Source organism: Hemibagrus wyckioides, linkage group LG01, assembly GCF_019097595.1.
Source record: "Hemibagrus wyckioides isolate EC202008001 linkage group LG01, SWU_Hwy_1.0, whole genome shotgun sequence".
NCBI classification, from domain to species: Eukaryota; Metazoa; Chordata; class Actinopteri; order Siluriformes; family Bagridae; genus Hemibagrus; species Hemibagrus wyckioides.
The window spans coordinates 10,247,280-10,253,279 of record NC_080710.1 but is presented as its reverse complement, the minus strand read 5'-3'; the positions used below and the strand labels follow the sequence as shown (position 1 = coordinate 10,253,279).

At 41.5% G+C, this 6,000-nt stretch overlaps 1 protein-coding gene across 1 annotated transcript in view; it reads right to left on the bottom strand.

Moving 5' to 3' along the window:
• Positions 1-6,000, bottom strand: part of si:ch73-22o12.1 (nectin-2) — a 79,842-nt gene that overhangs the window by 23,734 nt on the left and 50,108 nt on the right. The window lies entirely within an intron of this gene.

The window sequence follows — 6,000 nt, the reverse complement described above, 5'->3', positions numbered from 1 at the left end:
ACCTACCTAAACACTGCTGCAGACCAATTACATCACTTCATGTTAACAGTATTCCATAATGCCTGTGGTCTCTTTCAGCAGGATAATGCTCTCTGCTACACTGCAGAAACTGCTCAGGAATGGTTGAAGAACATGACAACGAGTTCAAGGTGTTGATTTGATCCCTAAATTCCTGATTTCAATCTGACTGAGAATCTGTGGGATGTGCCGGACAAACAAGTCTGATCCGTAAAGGCTCCACCTCACAACTTAACAGGATTTAAAGGATTTGCTGCTAAAGTCCAGGTGTCAGATACCACAGCACATCTTCAGAGATCTCCCTGCCTCGATGAATCAGAGCTGTTTTATTAAAAATGGGGAAACTACACTATATACAGGAGGTGGTTTTAATGTTATGGCTCATTGATGTATACTCAGAATACGATTCAAGATATGACTATACGTTGATACGTATACTATATATAAAGATACGTTACTATATTTTCAAGGCTGCTCAATTACTCATATAGGAGTGCTGGCTTTGGAGTTTGACTACAATGTCGCTGAGCTCAGCTAAAGCTAGATAATTGCCTAACAGTAGATATATATCTGTGTTTACTTACTCAGGTTCGTTAACACACAGATTCCAGTTTTATCTGCCTGCCTTTTATTGCTTCGGGCCAGTGTTTATTTATCATCAAGTTCTAATGTGTTTTAAAGAGTCGCTCGGTTAATGCAGGAAATGTGCAGGTTAACTCTGATTCACTTCAGAAATGATGCTTTAAACTTTCCAAGCAATTAAAAAAGTCATTATTTAAATCATATCTAAAATAGTAGCATCTTAAATATAAGCTGAAAAATTGTTGACACCACGAGAGAGATAAAAGAAAAATTTCTTGTAGCTTTTATTTACTATGTCAGATTATCAGAGGGTCAGAAGCTTACATTTGAGCCTCCGTTCTGAGACACACTTTTTCAGTTCAAGGCCACTTCTATAATCTGGCTCTGTTGGCATGAAGGCATTCTGTTAAAGCTTTGGCAAGATGACCGATCTGCTGGAAGAGCCAATAGCGACCAAGAATTTAAAAAAAGTAAATACCATAATATACCAGATTATACAACGATCAAGCATAGCATTATGACCACTGAGAGTTGATGTAAATAACACTGATTATCTCCTCATCATGGCACCTGTTAGTGGGTGGGATATATTAGGCAGCAAGTGAACATTTTGTCCTCAACAGTTGATGTGTTAGAAACAGGAAAAATGGGCAAATTGTGATGGCTAGACGACTGGATCAGAGCATCTCCAAAACTGCAACTCTTGTGGGGTGTTCCCGGTCTGCAGTGGTCAGTATCTATCAAAAGTGATCCAAAGAAGGAACAGTGGTGAACCGGAGACAGGATCATGGGTAGCCAAGGCTCACTGATGCATGTGGAGAGCGAAGGCTGGCCCGTGTGATCCGATCCAGCAGACGAGCTACCGTTGCTCAAATTGCTGAAGAAGTTAATGCTGGTTCTGATAGAAAGGTGTCAGAATACACAGGGCATGAGACGGGTCAGGGCTGTTTTGGCAGGAAAGGAGGGACCAACACAATATTAGACAGGTGGTCATAATGTTATGCCTGGTCAGTGTTCATAAAGCCACAACACAGAGAATATAAAGACTTCTTCGGATGGTTAACAGCTTCTACTTGAAATCTGGGTTCACTCAGTGGGACAATTTTTTTCCCCCAAAGCGTGCACGCACTCACATGCACATATTAATCAGGCAGATTAACTGAAGCAGACAAACACGTGCGCTAATCATCACTGCATGTAAAACACTTTCATACACACTCTAACAAACCCCATTAACAGGCTGCTTTGAGTGTGCAGTGCAAATGCAGCTTCAGAGCTTCAGCACTGTACTGGATGTGTGTAATCACTGAGTGCCAGAGCCAAAGATAGAATGCGTGTGTCTGCGTCTGTGTGTGTGTGTGTGTGTGTGTGTGTGTGTGTGTGTGTGTGTGTGTGGGGATGAGTAGTATTCACAGAGGCCCTTATTTACGATGGTTCCAAATAAAGTATGCAACAGGAGAAATGTTCAAAAAAGGTGATTCACAAAGACTAATTGTGTAAATTACATCATGAGGGAGGAAGCAGTAAATAAATGGGGTTTTTGAGTGTATTCATGTCATACTCTAACTAAAGCTGGAAAGATGTTCAAAATATAATAATATATATGCAAAATAAAAGTTTAGGTAAAACACAAATTGATAAATACCAATAACAGTGGTCATATATGCATGTGTAAATGATGCTGTTATTTTTGGTGTGAACATGAGGCTCTAAATTACAATAATAATATATGTTTTAATATTTTTTAAACTAACTTCAACATTTTGAGGTACTGAGGTAATAATCTTGAATCATGTTCTCACTATTAACACTGAGTGAGTCAGAGCCAGAGCAGATGAATAGATGAATGACTGACAGAGAGAATGTGTGCTTAAGTGGTTATAAGCAATATGACTGTCTGTTGTTGCTGAAGGAGATGGAGGAGGAAGCATGTGGCTAGGGACAAAGGACAGAGAGAGAGAGAGAGAGAGAGAGAGAGAGAGAAGATGAAGAAAATAGAGGCATCATCGCTCTGCCCTCTAGCTTCCCCAGCTGTTGTTCTTTCTCTCTTCCACCCCTTTTTTCACTTCATCTGCCCTCTCCCCACTACCCTTCTCCGGTCTCGCTCCCTTGCGCTGGCTTTCCGATGCTCTTGCTCTCTTTCTCCGTCCTCATCTCCTCCACATTCTTTCTGTGACTCAGTGAAACAGGTCAAGTGTTACAGAATTTCCCCTGCAGCGCGACCTGGCAAATATAAGACCGACTCTCTCTTATATAAACACACACACAGAGCGAGAGAGAGAGAGAGAGAGAGAGAGAGAGAGAGCGCGACTCAGGACGAGTGCATGGCCTCTCACTCTGGCAAACGACATTAAATACCGTTTCAGTAGCATTCCACAGAAATCAGAAAACGCTCCCTGAACCATGTAATCATATCTCTGAACTTGTCATGGAAAATTTGTGCTTTTGCTGTTTGTGTGTGTGTTTGTGTGAATGCATTATTGACGCAGGCATGGAGTAGTGCAGAGTTAATATAACAGCATGCTGTGGTAAGCTCGTTGATGACTGAAAGCTACAGAGAGGCAAATCAATGCGGCTGATGTTTTAGCAATATTCTGCAACTGCGAGTTGGTGAGTTGTTTTTGCGCTGAGGTGCGAAGGAGGCACAGAACCAGCGCAAACGCCAGGCGAGATCCGGGATCCTGGGCTTGATCTTTCTGCTCCCTGGTCTGTGTTCGAGTTAGCTGAGCAAAAAATAACGAGCACCATAAAAGGCGGAACGCTAGAAAGAAAGACAGGAGGAAGAAGAAGAGAGGAGTAGAAAGATGTGTGCGCTCTGCTGGGCTGTCAGACAGATTACTTCACTCTTTCCCCACACTCGTTCATCCACATCCTTTCATCACTCCTGTAGCTATAGCAGCAGAAGGAAGAGCGAGGGAGGAGGGGGGAAGGGTGGACGAGGAGTGTAGGAGTGGTGGAAGAGGAGTGAAGAAAGGGCATGCTGGGAGAAAAAAAGATTCTTCAAGTCTTCTGCCAAATAAACCATTTATTGCATGTGGGAGCATCGGGGCTGGCGCTATGACATCACCGCAATAAATCACGCCATGGTATGGCTTTTTTTGGAAAGGAACATTCACGAAAAGGATAAACAATAATTAACTCTTATTATCTATCTAAATACTATACAATATCGAGTAACACTGTAACTGAAAGTAACAGGTAAGGTACAGACAGTCACTGACCACTTTATTAGGAACACTCATGCGCTAATCTAATCAGCCAATCACGTGGCAGCAGGACAGTGCATAAAATCATGCAGATACAGGTCAAGAGCTTCACATAATGTTCACATCAAACATCAGGATGAAGAAAAAGTCTGATCTCTGTGACCTTAACCATGGTATGGATGTTGGTACCTGATGACCTGAGGTTTTTGAGGTTTTGAAGAACTGTTGATCTTCTGGGATTTTTTTTTTTTTTTTACATGTTTGTGATGCAACTTGTATGAATTGATGAAATTACTAGCATGGCATTCTCCATTTTAACTCTTACCAGTGAAGACACATATGTAATTACTTTCTGTACACACGTTTAATGCTGATGAATTGAAGAAGGCTTTGGCTGAAACACAACGCATCTCAGCCAAAATCTGCAGAAACTCTGCCCAAATTCGAAAGAACTCCTCTGAATATCGCTTGATTTTGCAATATATATAACAAGTTATAACATGTAACAAGTTCGCAAAAGGTTTCTTTGCAAGAAATGTCTCATATCGGAAAAGTAATGAAGTAAGTGTCAGTTTTAATCCCATACCAAAATAATACCATATTCTGTGCATAGCATATGTAGGGCGCTGGTGCCCAAACCCCACCTACTGGATGCAGTGCCAGTCCCAAGCCCGTATGAAATGGGAGGGTTGCATCAGGAAGGGTATCTGGTGGAAAACCTGTGCTAAGTTGTTGTGTGAACCTTACACACGTAGGGAGCAGCTGAAAGATCAACAACAACAACAACAACAACAACTGTGCATAATATATGTAAAACATGAAGAATAGAGTACTCAAGCGTATCCTACCCTTTTTTGGGAGAAAACATGCACCATATGTTCATTACACTCATGACATTACAGCTGAATCTGTTTATATACTTATTGTAAATCTGCTAACATATATTCAGTCCTAATTCTATTACAGCAAGTCAATATCAATTCTATGAGAGCGCCATTAAGGCATTTCAGTAAGTGAGCATGCGGTATTATTGTACTTGAGGGAGCCAGTGATTTTGTATTTATTTCCCTGAGAGGACACAGTCATCTGCTCGCTTTCATCTCATGCTCTGTTTTTGCAGGTGGGCTCACACATGGAGCAGGAACTGGGTTCAGTCAATGCCAATACTTGAGGAGCTTTTTCTAATGCAGCTGCAGAAGCAGGGAAACGAGAGAGAGAGAGAGAGAGAGAGAGAGAGAGAGAGAGAGAGCGCGCAAGAGAGAGAGAATGAAAGAAAGGGAGAGGGGTCAGCTACGTTGGTATACATCCTCGCCTCTGTTAGTGCTCTCTCTCTGTTTTTTTTCTCTGTGTGGCGTTGTGGCAGAAGGCCAATCACGTATCAGCACTGGGGCGATTTCCTACATTGCATCAGACATCCTGGTTGCTTTTTTCTCTGTGGCAGCACCCGGTTCAGAAAGAGGGATCAGGAAAATGAAAAGAGGAAACCAGGGGGTTTCCCTTCTGTGTTCCTAGCTACAATACAGATCAAAAAGAACTGACATTATTTCATTTAAAAAAAAAAACTGTGAAGTGTGTAGGCAGTAGCAGAGATACTTGCAAGAAGTTGAAACTGATCTTCATTTTTTTCCCCATCAAACCTTATACTGCCATGCATTTCCTTCAAGAAGAAGAAAGGAACGGAGATGATACAGCACAGCAGCCCACTGAGCTACCGATGCAAACAGCAACACGGTACTTGATGCTCAACAGTTTGTTTTTTTCATGTCTAATCAGTACACACTTCTTCTATTGTTATTACTGCTTCAGTGCATTTTAACAACCAGTGGTGAGACCAGCTTTTTAAAAATTCATGAACTAAAGCAGTTATCAGTGCAATCAGACTTCTGGACCTTAACGCTGAAATATCCGTCAAGTCTCCCAGTAAAGCGCTGTGCCACTTTTACTCAATTACACTATCCAATTTTTTGGCATAGAGTCTGCCAGGGAAGTCCCTGTGACCGAGCTGTTACTATAGAAACCATAACTGATTCAAACAAGTGCATTAAAACAAGCCTATGCTTTATGTTCCAGTCAATATTAATCCCTACCTTCTGATTTGAGAATTCATATTGTTAGTAATAATAACAAACCCTACCTGATCTAATCGTGCATCACGGTTGCTATGGCTACCTGCCAGTTGAAACAAATACCTTTA